The sequence below is a fragment of the Jaculus jaculus genome, chromosome 6, assembly GCF_020740685.1.
Source record: "Jaculus jaculus isolate mJacJac1 chromosome 6, mJacJac1.mat.Y.cur, whole genome shotgun sequence".
In the NCBI taxonomy this organism is placed as follows: Eukaryota; Metazoa; Chordata; class Mammalia; order Rodentia; family Dipodidae; genus Jaculus; species Jaculus jaculus.
In genome coordinates, this window is record NC_059107.1 from 22819738 (window position 1) to 22841744 (window position 22007).

A 22007-nucleotide genomic window follows, 5' to 3' on the forward strand; every position below is an offset into this window, starting at 1 on the left:
TACCTCTTTCTCTCTCTGTCACAATCAAATAAATAAATAAAAATGAACAAAAAAAATTAAAAATATAAATTTTAAGCTTTCTTACTTTTTACTATGTCTTAATGGATTGATTCTCAGTCCACATATGAGTTTTCACTAGTGTATATTTTTCTATTCATATTCTCTGTCTCTCCCTCTCTCGTTTTCCTTTTCTCTCTCCCCTCTTATACTTTGAATCATAATATTCCTATAATAGCTCACCCTGACCTCGAACTCAGCTCAGTGCTGACCTCAAACTCCAGACCTTCTAGTCTCAGCCCTTCTCCCACAAGCTGGAGTTATAGGTGTGGCTTACTTGGCATCCATGTAGACAACACCCTACTAAATGACAACATCCAGTAAATAAAAGGCATGTGCCACATATTACTTAATATTTGAAATAGTCTGGTCAAGAAATACTCATTTATTCACTTGAAAGATGTTATTCATTCAGATAAAATATGGGGTGAGTGACAGTGCAGAAGCCAGTGGCGCATATGTGTGTGTGTGTGTGTGTGTGTGTATATATATATGTATATGTGTATATATATGTGTGTGTATGTATATATATATGTATATATATATCTGTATTTCACTAATAAAACCAAGCAATACTAGTAGCTAATACTTATGACATTGCTATCATTTTAAGTATTTTATTTATATGAACATCACAGCAAAGCTGTGAGTTAGATGTTGTTATTATTCTGTACCTTACAGAGGAGCAAAATAACAATGCAAGAAATCTTTCTTTATTCCCTAAAATTGAGTTTTATTATTAGCATGTTGTTATTATTACCCAGACTTATTATCATTTGTTGAGGTTGAGTTCTTGCTGTGAAACTCTGCCTGATATCCAACTTACGATCCTTCTTCTGTCTCGGCTTACCCAGTGCTGCTGACACTGCAGGTTTACGTCACTACAATAGATTAGTAATTTTAATTTATCTTGAGCAGATCTTTAGAATAAATTGATAATCTTGCAGGCAGGTCCCTGACAGGCCTCAGAGATGGACCCTGTACTAAATGTACAGGCAGTCTGTGGGAAGGCACACTAGTCCTATCTCCTACACTTAATTTTATGATTTTGTAATATTTTAAGTGATTTTAATCAAATTTTTATCAAAGGAATTTTTATTTTGTTTGGGGGACACACAGAGGGTAGAGTCACAACCTCACTAATACATCCCAGGCTGGCCTCACACTCACTATATAGGTCAGGTTCTCTCAGACTCATGATTCTCCTTCCTTGGTCACCAGCATCCTGGGACTATAGGTTTGAGCTACCATGTTTGATGCAAAATAAATATTGAGGCTGCCTGTTGATGAATCTACTTGAAAATATTCTTGCAATTTTATGTAGTAATAAAATTGTTAAATTGTGGCTCTTAATGGTATTAAAAACTAATATTCAGGCGAGATTAAAGGATCAGTACTGCACAAGTGAGTAAACAGATTTGATTATAAGGACACCTAATTATTCCAAGGTAGGATATAATTAAGTGCTAAAGTTGTACAACACAAAGACAATAAAGACTTCAAAGTTTCTAAGGAGGAAATCAAAGAACCATTTTGTGCCATTGGGCTTCAGATGCCATCCTGAAACTTGAAAACTAAAATAAAAACAAAACAGACTTACATGAGGTTTGCAATTCTGTCTAGTCATTTTAATTTGTCTTTTACATATATATAGCCTTGATAATAAAATTCTATACTTATCTATTTCTTAACTTTTTTGTTCATTTTTATTTATTTACTTGAGAGTGACAGAGAGAGAAAGAGGGAGGGAGGGAGGGAGGGAGAGAGAGAGAGAGAGAGAGAGAGAGAGAGAGGGAGAGAATGGGCACACCAGGGCTTCCAGCCACTGCAAACGAACTCCAGATGCAGGCGCCCCCCTTGTGCCTCTGGCTATTGTGGGTCCTGGAGAATCGAGCCTCAAATTGGGGTCCTTAGGCTTCACAGGCAAGTGCTTAACCACTATGCCATCTCTCCAGCCCTATTTCTTAACTTTAAAAAAGTATTTATTTATTTATCAGAGAGAGAGAGAAAGAGAATGGGCATGTCAGGGCCTCCAACAACTGAATACAAATTCCAAATGAATATGCCACCTTGTGCATCTGGCTTTATGTGGGTACTGGGGAATCCATCCTGTTTCCTTCAGCTATATTGGCAAGTGCTTTAACCACTAAGTCATTGGTCCAGCCTATTGTTTAGCCCGAAGCACTTTCTTTTACTACCACCAATTTTATGAGGGATGTACTGAAGTTTCATATTACAAAGAAGAAGAGTAAGCACTGGAATGTAAAATATGGGTGTGTTTCAGAATCACAGATACAGTGTGAACAAACCTGAATGTTTGGAATCCATACTCTACACTACATTTGGAACATGCTCTGTCTGGAAGATTGGCATAGCAGCATTCAATACTTGTTTGTGGAGCACAAAACAAGACCTTGCCTAGCTGCCAGGAAAAATGTAGCAATAGGTGTTAAAGTGCTGTGTGACTTTGTAGGAAAGGGTGTCGAGGAATGGGCCGTCCAGTGTGCTGTATATGGGATCAAGAGGGAAGTCACCAAATGAATAGTTCTCCAGCTCATAGGATATTGCATCCTACCTTGACATGTCAAAGAATGAGTAGCTAAATCTATTTTCTTATGAGGCTACACATTTAGTGTGTATGGTGGGAGAGAATGGAAGCTGAAGAATCAAGCCAGTATGGTGGCTCTCACCTATAATCCCAGCGCTTGGGAGGCAGAAATAAGAGAATAGCAGTGAGCTCAAATTCAACATGAGACTACATAGTGAATTCCAGGTCAACCTGGTCTAGAGGGAGACCCTACCCCCCAAAACAAAAACAAACAAACAAACAACAACAACAACAACAAAAACAGCTGGAAGAATCATAGGATTTTCTTTCCAATATTGTTACTACCATTTTGTTAACCTGTTATATTTATCTAGAACTAATACCACAGTCTTTGTGTATTTAGCAAGTCACTTTGGGGAGACTAGTAGAGAGAGGGCCACAGAAGATGAAGAGCAGGTATTGAGAGATGAAGATGATCACAACACATTGTATAGAAGTATGAAAATGTTACAGTGAAACCCATTATTATGTACAACAGATTTGCAATAATACAAAGGGAAAACACATTTGGCTTTCATACTAGGCTTGTTCTGCTGGTCAGACTAGGACGATACCAAGGGAGTCATAGATGTCTTAGCATAGACTAAATTTATGTTACATTGTGTGTGTGTGTGTGTGTGTGTGTGTGTAGATTTCATGAAAATCATTCATTATATGAGTCCAAGTTCCTGTTGATGGAATTTCAGACATGTAGCATTTGAGTCAAGTTAATGATTATAACAATGGGAGCTGGCATGTAAGCCCCAGATAATGAGCTGACTCCTTTTAATCTTCACATTTCTATGAGGTACACAACGTTTACATGCCTCTATTCTTAGCTGATGGAAGCTTAGGTTAATTTCACAAGCACCTGGTGTTTGGTCACTGGGATCTTCCTATTTTTGACATACTTGGATCTATATCAACCATGGTAGTAACTAGCAAATATTTGAATATAAAAGTCGGTAAAATAATATTCAAACTGCATGAATGAACAAGTTGTAAATTTTAAGATAAAATGAACCTTTGTCAATGTGAAGAGGAAACATAAAGCTTTACATTATTGGAAATATGTATTTCAAAAATTCTCCAACAGTGTTCATCTCAGGGTTTGTATTGTAAACAGAATCACCTTGGAGGGATAACAGATTGATATATTATTATACCATTATACCACTGTGATAATTTTGAATGAGAACAATAATGGTGTACCACAGACAGTGATGGAACTAATGCATGGGTTTTATAGCCTAGTTTACATTTCTCTACTGAGAGCTTTTTTAAAAGAGTGAGTGATGGAGTGAAATTTAATTCATTTAGCATCTAATTTCATTTTTTATAAATTTTTTGTTAATTTTTATTTATTTATTTGAGAGTGACAGAGACAGAAAGAGGCAGATAGAGAGAGAAAGAGAGAGAGAGACAGAATGGGCACACCAGGGCTTCCAGCCACTGCAAATGAACTCCAGATGCGTGCGCCCTCTTGTGCATCTGGCTAACGTGGGTCCTAGAGAAGCAAGCCTTGAACTGGGGTCCTTAGGCTTCACAGGCAAGCGCTTAACCACTAAACCATCTCTCCAGGCCTTTTTTTTTTTTTTTTTTTTTTTTTTTTTTTACATTTTAAAGATATAGAGTACTCAGGGTTCATATGCTCATTTGATTCTTACCTATTTTCTTTATTTTCTTTTTTATAGTCACATCCAGCTTTTTACTGCCTAAGCAGTCTGGATCTTACTTCTTCCCCTGGCTTTGCTGTGGAATGCATCTAGAAGGTTAGCTGAATTGCACATTCAAGATCCACCTATTTGGTGAGTGAAATCATAGGTACAATTTTGTGTTTTCTTCTCCCTCAAGTAGTGTTTGCATTGCTGTTTAAAGTGCTTTCCTATGGAGCCCATGATTGAACTCTGCTAGATTTGCACTGTAAAGAAATTTCTTTTCCTGATGAGCAAAGTAAGTTGTACTGGTATTTGTTCTCTTTCTCCCTCCCTGTCCATTTCTTCCTCTTTCTTACCCCTTCTCTCTCCCTCTCCTTCCCTTTTCCCCCTCTCTCTAAACACCTGCTATTATCTTTCTTCTTTCTTCCTTCAGCCAAATGAAACAATTCTAAAACTCTCCAGTGACAAATCTGCCTCTTTTCTCCATGCATGTGATTTTTTTTTTTTTCTACCTGCATGAATGCTCTGTGGTCAACACCTGCTGCCACCTTCACCAAATACCTTGGCCCCTACTTTTAATTATTTGCCATATGAACATGGAGATAAAACACTTAGAAGGCAGAGGTAGGAGTATTGCTGTGAGTTCAAGGACAGCTTGAGACTCCACAGTGAATTCCAGGTCAGCCTGGGCTAAAGTGAGACCCTACCTCAAACAAAACAAAGCAAACAAACAAACAAAAAACTGATGGTGGTAGACATTTTAGTGATCAGAGTGGCAGAATAGAATGAGTTTGAAAGAAAGAATTTGGCTCTCTTGATTATTTTAATTCTAATCTGCATAGACAATAGGGTAGCAAGCCGAAAGGAGTCTACTGGGTATGATGTTTCTTGTTAAATCCTTTGAGCTTCTATTAACCAAGTACATTCATTCTCAGGGTAGCACTCCACAATCTATCTCCGTATGCCAAATACTTCCCTCAAGGTTTGGAACTTCTGAGACAATTGTCCACTAAAGCTTTGCTTTGTATTATTCATTTATTTTTTCTTACTTTATTTTTGATACAGGGGATCAAATCGAGGGCTTAGCACATGGTGGGCAAATGCACTGAACTATGTCACTAGGCACTATAGACACTTTGAATGTTTCATGCAGTGTTCTTCTCTGGTGATAGGGTATCTGACCTAGCTAAGGTATCAGTTACTGAGAAATTTTAGTCACAATAATGTTTACAAAGGTTGTATGGTATGAAAAGTGATATCAAAGACATAGCATAGCTTTTAGACAAGTAAAAACTCTTCTGGATTAAATCTCCTTTTTCTTTACATTGTTTGTACAAGTGTATCTATAGAAATGAGACTATGAGCAAAGAGGAGGTCACAGAGAGTAAGGATGGATTTAAGGCAATGGCCTAGAAAGACTCAACAAGATGGTGTTCCACCAATGATAACTATTGAATTTCATTAGAACATATCAGAAAGTACAAACGGAGCAGATTATATAGCACTGAATGTGATTCTCTAGGAATCTGTGCTGACAATTAAATTAGTTGATGTCATAAAATACTTGTCTTGCTATTTAGACATAGGGTTAATGATAAATGAATGTCACCAGGAATTATAGCTCCATCATTTTGACAAAAAAATAAAACCTCACATAAGAACATTTTATTACCTTGTTTGAAATTTTCTTCTCTACTGTGGCAACATTTCTGCCCCTTCCTTCCCTTCCCTACCCTTTGCCTCCCATTTCTCTTCCCTTCTTCCCTGCTCCTTTCTCTTCCATTCCCCTGTATTATATTTTTAATGGGCATAAAGAATCCTTTACTAAGGTAGTAACAGTTCTGTCTGGATTTTATTCTTTCCAAATGAACACAAAATGTTTGTAATACCTTAACTTGCTCTGCAGCATATTTACTTTATAGTCTTGCAGGGAGATGCAAGTTAGCTATTGAAGCCTTACCTGGTCAGAGGACCTCAATGACTTCAGTATGGTCAAGTCATAGATACAGTCCAACCTTCCCTGCAAGCCATCCTTTGGTGTCCCTTTCTGTAGAAGAAGCTTAAATTTATTTTTTCTTTTGTTCTTAAAGAAATATAGCCAAAAATGCTTAAGAAATCCATTAGAAACATAGAGTTGTCAATTTTGGAAGAAATAAGAGTGCGTATGGTGAAACAGATCTAAGACTCTGGCATATCCTATGCTAACCCATCTGTCCTCTCTCGGCAAGAAACATACCAGAAAACTGCACAGTTAGAGACAAGTGAGTTTTATGGAGCAAGAGCAGAGAGAAAGAAGCCTACCGTGGGGAATGAGGACTTTGCTGCTGATTTTAGGCATTTTTGGGACCTTGTTACAGGCTGTGGTCATCTCCCACTTTTTCTTTTCTGCCCATATCTGAATCTTGTCATCTAATTCAACCTTCTGCTTAGTTTTGCATCACAAGGCAAATGATCTCATGATACACAGTGGTCAGGGAAACAGGTTTAAGATAGCATGAAGGGAGGAGAATGGGAGATCTGGGAAGAGAGAGACAAGGTGGCAGAGTCCAGGGTATTTTCAAGATAATGAAAGCAAACCAGAGAATTTCTAGTATATAAAACAAAAAGCCTGCATGTATTCTCTGAGGTCCCCCAATCTTTGTTTGTAGGGTCTCACTCTAGCCCAGGCTGACCTGACTTGGAATTAATTATGCACTCTCAGGGTGGCCTCGAACGCAACAGTGATCCTCCTACCTCTGCCTCCTGAGTGTGCCACCATGCTTGGCTATTTACTCATTTGTTTTTTGTTTTTTGTTTTTTCAACAAGATGCCTGGCACAGAGGCCTGCAAATGTATTGTACATTCTCTGTGTTTTCATCACATCCTGCTATAATTTCCTTAAAGCCGTATTTTAATCAGTTACTCATCCAATCAAAAATGGTTTGCATTTTTGCTATATTATAAGTGAGTGAGGGAGGCAGGTTTGGATTATAGGAAACAACTGTCAACTTATGGACACTTTATTTTGTTTTCTTTTAAATGTTGTCTACTATCATATTTACATTATATTGAACCTGTTTTCAAAATACCTGTGTACTTTGAAAAGGACTCTGCAAGGATTCTTCCCCTGCTGTTCATTTAATGTTACTTTCAGCAATAACATGATAAATCAGTATGGCTTTGCCAGGTGGGGGGTGAGGGGGAGGCTTTACAAACAATACAGTGTTCCCCCAGGTTCTCACTTCCCTACCAAACCATCTCAGGCTTTACCCTTTTCTGCCTTGTGATGAACCTTTAAGTGATATTTGCTTTGCTGTTAAAATGTAGTATCCTAAGGCATTCACTTTCCGCACCTAGTATCCATCTTAAACATTTCTATGAGATCTCTTTCGCTTAGTAGGAGGCAGTTTATGAAAATGTTTCTGACTCCTTTCTGAGTGCATATGAAGCCCTAGATTTCAGTAGATCCTTGATGGTCCTAAGGCCATCCTACTTGCTTTCAACCAGAATAGGATAAAATGCAAGAAAGGAGTCTGTCATTACTAATAATATCATTTCTGGTAGATCTTTTCACTAATTAAAATATATTTGGAAGACAACTAAAAACCAGAGAGGGGAAAGCCCTTATAGTATTAAAGACGGCTTTCCTAAAAGCTAAGCAGAACTTTTTTTTTTTTTTTTTTCTTTTCAGTTCTTGAGTTTAGGTAAATGAGGTCCTACTTTAAGAAATCTGAGGAACGGGAACGTAAGAGTGTGTGGCATTCCTGGGTGTTTCGGGCTAGCCAGCCTACAGTGGGTGTTGTGTGGATTTCACTCCCTGCTGTACATTGCAAGCTGACATTTTCATTTTCCTTCACATTTAAGAGGTGTGCAATACTCACCAGGTGCTTAATATTTAAGTGACTATGTCTTTTTAAGAAATAAGGTGACATTTTTTCTTTAATACAAAATGCCTTTCTGTGTAAGCCTTGGGATTATTAACACCATGTTGATGGTGTTAAACTGAGACCCCTTTCTCTGTCTTTTTTTTTTTTTTTATTTTTGCCAGCTTAGAAACACCCTTTAGTACTCTATAGCTAACCTTTAAGAAGAGTTCATTTTGTGATTTTTTTTTCTACACTACATGCCTTTGAACATTGTGTGATTTACAACACATTTTCTTTAAATATTTCACATTCTCTCACATAAAATCATGCAACATTACATATTTTGCAAAATATTTTCATGGAAATTTAAAGAATAAGATAGAAGTTATGCAGCTAGAACTAATGTGCAATGCTAGGTTTGTTTTAAACAACAATAACTAAGAGAAAAGAAAAAGGAGTTGCTATTAGGTAAATACCATGACTACAATCTAAAATCATTCTTTCTTCAATATAAATCCATCTATCTCACTCACCTAAGTACAGTCTTCTCAGATCCTGAAAGCTAAAATCCTAGAAGTTTGACTCTTTCTTAACTAAATACAGCTAGGAAGAAGAATAAAAAGAAACATGCTTTGTCTAAAATCTTTTAGTCTCTTAACTTTGGATCCATTGTCTAGACATATTTTTGAGGCAAACCCAACAGCCTGGACATTTTTTAATGTGGGTATATGTGTATGTGTGTGTGTGTGTGTGTGTTTGTGAGTGTGTGTGAGAGAGAGAGAATTGGTGTACCAGGGCTTCCAGCTACTGTAATCAAATTCCAGATGCATGTGCTACCTGTGTGCATGTATGAACTTGTGTGCTTACATCACTTTGTGCATCTGGCTTATGTGGGATCTGTAGAGTCGAAAATGGTTCCTTAAGCTTTGCAGGCAAGCACCTTACCTGCTAAGCCAACTCTCTAGCACATTTTTTTTTTCCTTAAAGAAAAGTACACAATGGGATTATTCTAAGGAAAGAGAACATTATAAAAGAAGGGATTTAGTGGAGGGGGGATTTAAGAGAGGGAAAAGGCAGGGTAGTGGGAGGGGTTACGTTCATAGTATTTGTCTATATGTACAGTGGCTGTCAATAAAAAAGTTAAAAAAATATAATGTGGTAAACAAGGATATAGTAAGTTAATGACATACATTTGAAAATTGTGGTTGGTCTACACTTTCATTATAATTTAAGATTATTACTTATGATCAAGTGACCATGGTATACTCATCTGTTTGTCTACTATCATAAATGTGGGCTTAGAAGCTCCCAGGCATGGCAATTGATGAGATATTTACAATATGAACTAAGAAACAGTTGTGAAATGTTTGTTGAAATTTTACATTAAATTGTTTGGAAAATTAAGGGAATATCATTGAATATCTAATTATGTTCTTTAATATCTCATGTGATTTTTTGAAGACACCTTCAAAAAGACAAAAAGATTGCATATGTATGTGTTTGTGTGTGTGTGTGTGTGTGTGTGTGTGTGTATGGGTGTATATACATATACTTATATTTAAAATTGGGCAACACTGATTAAATGAATAGAACAGGATGAGTAATCAAGAAATTTAAGATAGCATTGGGAAACTATATTATTATAAAAATCTCAATCAATTATGATACATCCAATTTAACTGAAACACTAACAGATAAAAAATGTGGTATTAAATATCATTATCTCTAACATAAATTGTAAGTGAATACATATATATTAATATGTGTGGGTAGGTATGCTATGTGTGCCTATATATCATTCCAACTTCCATAGAAAATAAGAATTCTCTATGAAAATTCCATATAAAAATAAGCATTTAAGTAAAGAGCATAAATTCACAGGGGAAGTAAGTGAATGCAGGGAGTTCTTGTTCATGACAGTAATGCTCTATGTCCAGTCTCCATAAACATAGGCTGAGTAAGCATTGAATCATAGCTCCAGGGAACTGCATGTATTCAGGGTTAGGGAAGACATAGTCTTGGTAGCAACATTTGCATCAGCCAATTAACAGATCCACTAATAAGCTTGCCTTTTGCATGCTACTATTAAATAACTATGTGCTGCTCCTGTGAACATTTCCTCATGGGCAACATTGCTGTAATTTATGCTTGAACAAATCTTATTTAATGTGTGTGCTTTTTCTGTAGGATACAACATAGCCCCTTGCACTCAGAAAATGGATACAATCAAGCACTCTGCTCATAGAAAATTTTAAACAGCAAAATTACCAATAAAAGGAAGACAAATGTGAAAATCAAAAGACAGTGGGAAGAACATTTGCTTGCATTATAAGAACTGAGACATGTTAGAGTCCTCTGGCTTCAGATCAGTTGGGGACAAACTGGTGATTCAAAGTGTTCACTGCTCTCTCCTACAGGTCTTGATTTGGGAACTACAAATATAGTTCAGTATGTGGGTAGATTCATTCAAAAATAAGGAGCCCACAAATGTCAAGGATTGTCTCTGTCTCTCTGTTCTATCTGAGGTACCTTAGCATAATTTTTGAAGTAGATTTAGTAGAGTGATCTCTGAACTTCTTCCTATACAAAACTCTGTCTGAAATCTGTCCACTTGAAATATATTACATCAGTTGAAAAGAAAATGCTACAGCTACTTACAGGAAAACAGATTTTCCTAATGCTTAGATCTTACCAAAATGCCTCACACACATTCTCATATTAGAGTTTTGGGATTTTACTCTCAGCATTACTTTTAAATTAAATGTAGCAGTGGCTCTCCCCTAATTATATCTTAAGATCCCTGATTACCAAACCATGAACCTAGTTATAGGTAGACTAAATTGTGGTTCAGGCAGGCACCCGTTCAGTGGTCCTTGGGCAATCTAGGGAAAAATACTGACATAAATATATTTTTTACATCTCTGTGGTTATTTTCCATGCAGTTAGCTGTCTTCATGTTGAAGACATTTTTCTAAGCTGAGAAAGAGGACAGTTGGAATAAATGTCCCAAATACCAACATTGTCATTTTACAATTAAGTAATGTACTTTTTTTAGATAGATATATAGATAAATAGGCAGATAATAGATACATAAATAGATATATGATAGATAGATAGATAGATAGATAGATAGATAGATAGATAGATAGATAATAGATAAATAGATGATAGTCTTTAGTTTGGAAAAAGTATGGGGCTGAGCATTAACAAGAACTATTTATTGCAATTAAAAGGGACAATAATATTAAAAGACTTGTAACTGTTGGATATGTTACTATATATTTAATATTTTAATGAAATGAAAATTAGCATTTGGTAAAGATATACAACTGGAAAGATCTTATAAAAACACATTTTAAATGTGAGTAATTTGATGCAATCTACGGTTCACAAATATGGCTTTACTATGATTCACTATTTACATTCTAAATGGTAAGGTTTGCTTTATCTCTGAAAAACGTACTTCTTCAAAGAGTCTTAGTACAGAAATTTTGTTATACCAGTGTGTGGATTATTCCAGTAAGCTTATTTTAAAAATCCCAAAGCCTTGCAAAAAATTCAAAAAGATGACAGAGGCATACCAGAGATGGTTTAGCATGTAAGGCCCTTGCCAGGAAAGCAAGCCATTTCTCTAGCCCTGTCCCATACTTTCATGTCACCACTTTAATTCAAGTATAGAAGTTAGAATGTAAAACTCTTGGTTAAACTGAGGAGTTATCTTGGATAAAACATTCCATTTCTACCAAAACTGTGACTATATCACTTTTATGCAGATTTAATAACATCCAAAAGAAGATGGTATTATTTAAACGGAACACTATGGGCAGTCAACAAAGAAGAAAAAAACAACTCTTTAGAAAAAGCAATATTGTTTTGTTTCTTTCCTTAGGTTGTCATGGTAGATAGTTCCACATGGCTAGGATGAGCACCCAACAAAACAGTTTTATGGGAGGGAGGGATATAGTTCAAGCTTACAGATCCAGGGAGAGTTCCATGTATGGCAGAAGAAGCTAGCTCCCATTGATAAATCCAAGAACAGAGAGAGAAACCACCACCAGTAGCAAACACTAAAAAACAGCCGTCCATCAGAACTCATATCTCTCTATAACTTTGGGCTGGAATTCAGATCTGAGCCCAGTGGAAGCTGCAAACTCAATTTCAATAACACCTGAGTCTATGGGGCCATGCATTGAAACTACCGCATTTGTTATTTGCCTTCTAAGGAATACTGACAGTTATCTTTTGTCATTTAACTCAATAATTCTAGAACTACAGCAACAGAGGCAGGAAGAGGGGTCTTGAGTTCAATGTTAGCTTGAGCTATAAAACTAGAATCTGTTTTAAAAAACAAAACAACAACAACAGAATGCCTATGGATATACATGAGAGGTAGAGCATTTTACTAACACGTGCAAGATTTGGCTCAATCTTATATACAATAGCAATACAGCAACACACACACACACATACCCGCCACCAAAAAATTATAATAAATACTTTTGTTTGCCTTTTGGGTGTGTTAGGTAACATAATTGCTTCTTGGTCCCTTGGAAGGGGGCAGGGATAAGGGTAAGGATGGTACCAACATGTACTGTTTACCCACTGAGTATGTACGTAACTAATAAAAAAAAATTCTATCTTTCTTGCTTACTAAAAGTTTCAGTTACATTTCAAGATCATGTTTGGTGCTTTAAAAAAATGAGTTAGTGATAAAATATTGTCGCTATGATTGTGGGCATAACATGAAAGGAGAGTGTCAGCTGGGATGGATGGTAGTGAATGAACTGCGAAGGAAGAACAGGTGGGATTTGATAAGCACACCTCAGAATAATCATATTGCTTACTGAGGCCAATTACATTTTTTTGCTTCGGTCACTTGAAACATTCACCATGGTATTATAAAGGAACTGGTATTGACACATTTTGCAGATGAGGACAGTGAGTCTCAGTATGCACTCACCCCAAAGTCACACATGTAATTGACATCAGCAAAAGGGATCAGGCCTCACTCTTCTCTTCCTCCTTCTTGGGTCTGGTGTCAAACATGATTGATTCCTCACTTCTCCAAGCTCATTTCTTCAGCAAGAAGGTGTTAAGGTGAATTGCCTAGGATGACAATCTGCTATTAATTACGTAGCTTTGCTACAGAAAGAATGACATTTATGCCATCTGTGGTACTGGGGGACATAGAAGTGATGAATAGGGCACTGAGAAGGGTTTCAAATTTGTTCAGGTACAGGCCTTTCGTCACAGAAAAGTATCCCAATGTAACTTCAATAGCATTTGATTTTCTGAGGTTTTATTTTCCATAACTTTGGTATTTTATGGTGAATTGTAGTTGACCAAAGGCAGTAAATAGAATATAGTATATTATATTCTAGTGTGTGTGTATATATATATATATGAAATATTCTGGTATATATATATATATATATATATATATATATATATATATATATACACATACATATAGTATGTATATATATATATTATATATATATATACACACACATACATATATATATGGGCTCAGTCAGAACTTTCATCAGCCAATTGCATTTGTTTTGAAATTGGGAGAAAAATGTTTGTATGTATATATATATATATATATATATATATATATATATATAGAGAGAGAGAGAGAGAGAGAGAGAGAGAGAGAGAGAGGGAGAGAGAGAGAGAAAGAGAGAGAGAGAGAGAGAGGGAGGGATGGAGAACAACTAATTATGCTTCTTGCAAAACCCTTCACCACTTCATAATTCATTTTGTGCATATATGTGTGTGTGCTCACTTGGCTGCAGGCACCTGTGTATGAGAGTGAGTTTGTACCGAAGCACATAGCCATGGAGGCAAGAGGACAGTCTTGGTATTGTTTCTCAATAGGCTTCACATTGATAGAGGATCTCTCATTGACCTGGAGCTGGCTAACTAGGCTGGACCCCAGGGATCTGTCTGTTTCTATCTCCCCAGTCTTGGGGTTACTAGCCCACACCACCATGCCTAGATATTTTTCACATGGTATCTAGGGAAGCACTTTACTGACTGAGCCATCTCCACAATTACAACAGACTTTTAAAATAATGTGTTTCCAATTCACTAATGAAAATAAAGCAATATGCAATAATAGCAAGAAGTTAGTGGATGTTGTCAGGTAACCTTGGGAGTATGGGTGGAAAGTATTTCACTATTGGAAGCTGTAGCAGACAGCTTCAGTTTCATTGAGATGAACTTCCAGACTAGGCACGGTTATGGAGGAACGGATTTATTGAAGCTTACAGTTCCTGGCGGAAGTTCTTTAATGGAAGAAGAAACTGGCCTACCTTCACAGGATCAAGCAGAGAGAGTGAGAGAGCAAGGGAGAGCCAAACCAAAAGCCACACCACACAGCACACTTCAGGAACTCAAGCTAGGCACAATTTGCATATCTTTAGATTGGAATTTCAAATCTACCACCACTCCTTAGGGCTGGATCCAGCCCAGTGACACCTCCTCCAGCCAGGTGGCTACAGATTTAAATTCTAAACTGTAATAAAACACTGAATATATTGGGGCCATTTAGTCAAACTACCTCAGATAATTTTAAAAAGTAATAGCATTAGCAAATTCCAGAAAATAAACTCAATGACCAAATTGCAAGGGCTTCATAGAAAACAAGTGGAAATTTTCCACACCTCTGCAGAGTGTTGACAGTGTGTATCAGAAAAGCTGCATTTAGTGCACAGCGGTTTGGAGGTTTCTCAAATACAACATTCATGCCAGGTCCATCAGTGGCCATTTCTTATGTTAAATCTTTTGGGGATAGTAACTTTTATGCAAGCATTTTACCTTACGAATGTAAGAACTGAGAAGACAGAAATGATGTCTTTCTTTTTTCTAAGTTCCCTATACCTTACCATGTGCTTGAGATGTACTAATTTCTCCATAAATATTAACTGAACAAATAAGTTGAGCCTATCCACAGAAGGCCATTTATGGGCTTCATTTATAACTATGTGATTACATCTAAAAGCTTTGATGGGATTGGCACTGAGGGGAAAAACAAAAGACAACTAATTCAAAATTTAAGCAATGTATGACCTTATGTGAGGTAAAGAGTGTTGAGGTAGAATTGTTCTGGAAACCCATACTGTCAGAGACAAAATGTCGGTAGCACAAATTGAGAAATTAAATCGATTCAAGTGGCCCAAATTACACCTAGATGTCAGTCCTTGGAATACTATTAGGGGCTTCAAGAGAAGAAATATTACCAACCACTGAGTTTCCTTGAAGGAGAAAATCGGTTCTCATCATCAGGAGTCTTCATAGAGCCGCAGCAGCGGCCTGGAACGGCATGACAGTAGGGCATTTCAGAGCAAATACATTCTGTTCCCATTCAGTGCAACTGGTATTCTGACAGGATGTGGAGCAGGTTGGTTCAAGAGAAATAAAGTTCTGTTCTAGACTGTGTGCATGTGTGTGTGTGTGTGTGTGTGTGTGTGTGTGTGTGTGCGCGTGCATGTGTGTGTCAAAATTTAATCCTGTCCAGGACATTCTTTCTAAAGCTACCCGAGGGCCCAATCCATCCCTTCCCGGTTGCTACTCACTATAAACCACACAGTCTTTAGTTTGGATTTGCATATGGGAAATTATCCACTGATGAGAAAATCAGACTTTACATACTTCAGAATTCAACTCTGAGAAACGGTAGTGATCAGATTATTTATTTATTTATTTATTTGGAGAAATGGGGGCAGGGAATGGAGGCAGTTTACAGATACATGATAATAAGAAATTCATGTGTTCCTAAGCTTTTTGCACACTGGTGAGTTCTGTCTAATACAAAACAACAACAACAACAAAAACCCACTGCCTTAAGGAGAAATATTTTGGAAGTCTATACAGGCAGTATCCAGGACTTGGCTCCAAAAGACCTATAAACTCTGTGTTGTCGGATTACTGTGGAGAGTCATTGTGGTTCTTTATGTTTACAAATAAGATGTAAAATCTTCCCAAGTTGCAGATATATTTTAGACCAAATACTGAAATTCAAAAATAACACCAACAATAAAATAGAATGCATTCTGGAATTCAATAAGTGTTAGCATGGAGAACACACAGAATATCTTGGGCCAGCCCTTCTCTGGAGTAAATATGTGTACATTACCATATTAAATCCCACAACATGCCATGGGAAAGTGTTTTTCCTTTCAGACTCATTAAAACTTGTGTGCACCAACTAGTCTTGCCTGACTTTTGTAAGAAAGGCAAAAATGAGATTGAAAATTGTATAAGTAGAGGCATATTTACTATTGAGAAGCGTCCGTACAGTTTTTTGGCCTTTTGTGTCACTACCAGAACCTGATCTGGCATTACGTTTCAACTGACAGCTTCCTGAATACACAGCCATTCAATGTGTGTCTTGAGCTGGTACTGCAGAAGCAAAACATGAAATATTATAAATAAACATGTTTTCATCGTTTGTGGCTATTTGTAATATCACCTGTAATTTCTTTCATTTAAGGGTATTAGGAAATAATTTGTGCAACTGAAATATGATGGATTGGTTTTATCATCAATTTATCCAGTCCAGATCTCCAACTGAACTTCAAATTGCTCTCTTGTTATCCTTGAAGGTGACTGACTTTAAATGATTAAGAAAGTCCTCTGACCTTGGAGTGACTTCAAGAGACAATTCAAAGGCAAAAGATAGCAGCATTCAAGAAAACTCAATATAAATTTGAATATGTTCCAAAAAATGGGAGGGGGGACAGTTGTCACCATGGTGATAATATTCTCTCCTAGGCTGAGTTCAAAATGAAAAGGGAGGAGTTTTCCAACCAAACATGCTGAAACAGGTGAATCAAAATTCCAGATACAAGCCAGGCACAGTGGGGAAACTAGAGTACTCACTCAGGACATAGAGGAGAAAAGAAGAAGGCTTTAAAGCCGGGCCACTTTAGGCAGCATAGCAGTCTTAAAAAAATAAATGAGGTAAAAATTTCTTGCTCTTAATAGAAATTTGATCTTTTGTTTCAAAGTTTAGGGCATGAGTTAAGGATCACATACTCAACATAATTGCTGGGTTACCTGAAGAAGACACACTTCGATTATTGCACAAATGTTGATATTATGTAAATATTGATAGGAAATCAGAAAGTTATCTTATTAATAATATTCTCCTAGAAAGGATTATAACCACATGGTGATTTTTCTCCACATCTTACTGAGGTTTAATATTCATCCACTATACAATATTCAAAGTCTGTGTATTTTTTTATTTCATACTCAGAAAAATCTATGAGGTAGACACTCTGATTAGTCCCACTTTCAAGATATAGTAATAAAGGCTCAGGTATTCATGGTAGATAGTGTCACAGAAATATGCCATTGAGAAAAACCTCATTAAATTCTCTGTTTAAAGAACTTATTTTCTAGTGGTTTCCATAGGTCATGGAGTTAATAAGAAGCAGATCCAGGATTGAAACCTAGGCTTACATTCAAAATTCCTATCATAGACAGCTATGAATAACTAGTCAGTGTCAAACGTAAGACAATATGGTAGGATTCTAGAGTCCTACATGGTTGACCATTCCTACCGGTCCCTGCTTCTAGCAGGACCAGTAGGCAGGCTGCTGCTATGAGTTTGGAGTGTTCACAGCTGCCGTTCCCTCTGTACTGCACTATTAAAATTGCACACATCAACAACCAAGAGCCTAACTTCTGACCCACCTCACATTACTTTGGAGAAAGTGCACTACATGGCTGGCAGTTCCCATCACCCACATTTAAAGAAGGATTCAATCCCGCTTGGGAAGAGCCTTCTTCCAAACTGAGAATGTGAAGCAGAGATTTATCAAAACCAACGCTGGCTGCCATTGTGGTGACAGATGTCACAGCTAGACTGCCCTGAAACAACCCTGGAATGACTCTTTGGAATTCCTCACATGCCAAGAGTCATTTTCAAACACCACAGTCTTGCACTACATTCTCCTTCTTGCTTTCTGTGTGACCTTCCTCCACTGGTTCCTTTGACCATACCTTTGATTTCGGATTTTCAGAATTAGGAAGAATAATTCATTACCTTCTGGAGAAGTCACACATTCTGCAAGGATCAGAACCTTACTGAGTGCTCATTAGCATGTGAGGATTTAATCCTTTTTCATAAGGAGTATGTCCTAGTGTTATTTACCTACAAACAAGAAGTAAGTGGAGCCTTCCCGAGTCTCTTTGCAAATTCTTTACAGAAGATCCAGCCAATATCTCGATTTCCCTTGAGGAAATATGAGGGAGCCAGCTGCTAAATGCTGGTGTTTTCACACACCTGTTTGTTTATTTTTTTAATGTAATTGAGAATATGCCTGGAAGCATGAATCTATTTCTCCAGTGAACTCTAAGCTGAATTAGACATCGATAAGACAATCATAGCCTTGTATTGCACCTATTATTTATATAGTTCTTCAAGTTAGTCCTTTAAAAAGTTATTTATTATTAGAAGAGAGAGAGAAGAAGAAGAGAGAGAAAGAGCCTGCTGCTACAAACAAACTGTAGATGCATGTACCACTTTGTGCATCTGGCTTTATGTGGGTACTGGGGAATCAAACCTGAGTTTTCAGGCTTTGCAAGCAAATGCCTCTACCCACTGAAATATCTCTCCAGCTTCCTCCAACATGGTTTTTGTGAAAAGATAAAACAACTAAAAATGCTTGAATATAGACTTGGTGTAGGGTCAAGATACTAGTACATAATCAGGAACATATTATTAAGAATGATAAAACTTTTTTTAATGTTTTATTTATTTATTTGAGAGCGACAGACACAGAGAGAAAGACAGATAGAGGGAGAGAGAGAGAATGGGAGCGCCACGGCTTCCAGCCTCTGCAAACGAACTCCAGGTGCGTGCGCCCCCTTGTGCATCTGGCTAACGTGGGACCTGGGGAACCGAGCCTCGAACCGGGGTCCTTAGGCTTTATAGGCAAGCGCTCAACCGCTAAGCCATCTCTTCAGCCCTGATAAAACATTTTATCAATGTCTCCCAATAACAGTTCAATTTTAATATTGTACCTACATAATATTAAGCCTTCACAGACATACAAACACACACACACACACACACACACACACACACACACACACACACACACACACACACTGCCCAGGCTCTAACTTCAACAATAACTTAATTGGTGTAAGTTGTGATTTAGGAATCCATACATCACAGACACTGATTAGATAACATTATTCAACCAGACCTGGGTGACATCATTTAAAGTGCCTTCCCCATTACCTTGTGATGCAGTTGTTAGCTGTTTTCACTGTAAACACTCAGTGTACCCTCAATTTTTCCATTCTTGTCCCTTCATGATTCTTCCCATGACTGTTCCTTTGTGTGTTTTTTTACCCTTAACCTCTCTAGCTACCCAATGTTGGTGTCTCTGTGAATAAAACCTTCCAGAGCTCTTCAAATGCAGCAGGGGTTTCCATGAACTGGGGGTCAGAGCTCTCTTGGTTTACTCTGCTTTGCTCTCACCAACTTAATAACCAAAACCACCTATCTTTTCTTTTCTTGTGGTTTTTTTGTTGTTGTTCTGTGTGAGAGAGAGATAGAGAGAAAGAACTGGCATACCAGGGCCTCGAGCCATGGTAATTGAACACCAGACATGTGTGCCACCTAAAATGCGTATGTGACATTGTGCTATTGAATCACTGTGTGTCTGGCTTACATGGGATCTGGAGAGTTGAGCATGAGTCCTTATGCTTGAAAGGCAAGATTTACCAGCTAAGCCATCTCTCAAGGTCCCAAACCAATCATTTTAATTGTTTGTGCTTTTATATTTTTTTTATCTTCTGTCACTAAGATATAAAGGCTAAAGTATAGGAATTTCTTATTTAGTAACTTAGCATCTATGTTTCTGCTATCTAGAATGGCACCTTATATACATTAAGTACCTAATAAACATCTGTTAAATAAGTGTTCAGTGTATGGGATACAAAGCCAAGATTCTCTGTTATAGTAAGTAGTATAAAAGAAGTTGCAGTTCTCCAGCAGGTCTTGTGCCAGAAATATGATTCTGTTAGGTTTAAAATGAAGGAAGTTGGGACTGAAGAAATGGCTTAGTCATTAAGATGCTTGGCTGCAAAACATAAGGACCCATGTTCTACTACCCAGATCCCATGTTAGCCAGAAGCACAAAGGTGAGGCAAGGGCAAGGTCACACATGCCCACTAGGTGGTGAAGGCATCTGGAGTTCAACTTTCGTGGCTGAGGCCCTGATGGCCAATTTATCTCTCTGTCTCTTTCTCTCTCTAAAAAAATAAAAAAAAATAGAAAATGGAAAAAAGAAAATAAAGGAAGTTGGTATTTGTTAAGTCGGGAGGGTGAGATCTTCATGTGTCAGGAAAGTAGTATTCTTTAAGAGCTGCAGTCAAATATCCTCAGAAAAGAGCAGGATGTTCTATTGGCTAGGGTGGCCAAGCTCTGATTAGTAAAGTTTATCCAATCTCATGAGATAATGAAATCATCTGAAGTGGAATTAGTGATTGAAAGTAGGTCACAGCGGGATCTAATGTGGCTATCTCTCAGTGATAGGAACATCACTGCCACCAAGAACATAGACTCCTCAGCCACAAACAAACCAAAAACCACTCAGTTATTTCCAATTACTAGTCCCAGAAAACTTACTGTTACTAGTAATAGCAATAGCAACCCCTGCTGTTTATTATAGCTGCTTCCTTCATTGATGGCACAAGACCAAATACTGCTATCTGTTACATCGTTGTCAGCCCTACAGAAGGTGGCTGACATGCACCATTGACCATCAGGAAGACGGGGCCTGGGGCTAGTCATGGGAGTGGCTGAAGCTCACCAAAGGAGAGACTGTGTGGGGTTAGAGTCCAGTGTCCATGAGCCATGGTTGGTTACCACATTCATCGCGAATGCTGCCAACTTCACTCACACCCAGGATGACTAGAATGTCTGTTATTTTTATTTACTTTCAATACTTACAAATTGCAGCAAATTAAAGAGCCCGTAAAAGGTACAGAAAGGTTTTCAGTAAAACTTTCTTATAAGTCCTTTAGTATAGCATTTGGAAAACCTGTGTTAATATTATTCTTTTTTTTTTTTTTTAAGGTAGGTTCTAGACTCTAGTCCATGCTGACCTGGAATTCACTACGTAGTCTCAGGGTAGCCTTGAACTCATAGTGATCCTCCTACCTCTGTCTCCCCAGTGCTGTGATTAAGGGTGTGTGTCAATATGCCTGGCTTGGAAAATATTTTTCTTGTAACAAAAGAATAGCATTGAGGTCCTCTAACCACAGGAGCTAAGGTGTGCTAGCAAAAACATTTAATCCCAGCACTGGGGAGGCAGAGATAGGAGGATCACTGTGAGTTTGAGGCTATTGTGAGAATACATAGTGAATTCCAGGTCATCCTGGGCTGGAGTGAAACCCTACCTAAAGAAAAAAAAAAAAAAGAAAAAAAAAAAAAAAACCAAGAACTGAAAGTTTCTTTAATTTGTATGCATTACATTTTTCATTTTTAATTATGTTTATAGCATATAACACTAACCCATCAACAGGTTCAATAGTTTGCTATGATTTAAAATATACAAATATCTAAACCAAACAGATAAAAAGCCTATTCAATTTTTGAATTGTATTTAAGTTGACTGCTGAGATTGTAATGGTTAATTAGAACACTGTAAGAGAGATACCTGGGTGATTTTTGTATAGATTCCCAAAGAGATTGGGAGGTCCTTCAATGATTGATGGCTTGCCATTGTTTTTCTATTTTTTTTTATTATACATAATTGTATTCTAAACTGGATTCTTTTTTCTTTGTTTAACAGTGTCATTTCTCTTAAAGCATGCTGCAAATAGAGT

General features: G+C 37.3%; 1 protein-coding gene across 6 annotated transcripts in view; it reads left to right on the plus strand.

The window, feature by feature from the left end:
• Tenm2 (teneurin transmembrane protein 2) overlaps window positions 1–22007 on the plus strand; it is a 1398763-nt gene that overhangs the window by 98511 nt on the left and 1278245 nt on the right. For all 6 annotated transcript variants that reach the window (XM_045152018.1, XM_004661036.2, XM_012949310.2 and 3 more), the window contains exon 2: window positions 4339–4452. The gene's annotated coding sequence lies outside the window, so the exon portion shown is untranslated. The remainder of the gene's footprint in view (window positions 1–4338; window positions 4453–22007) is intronic.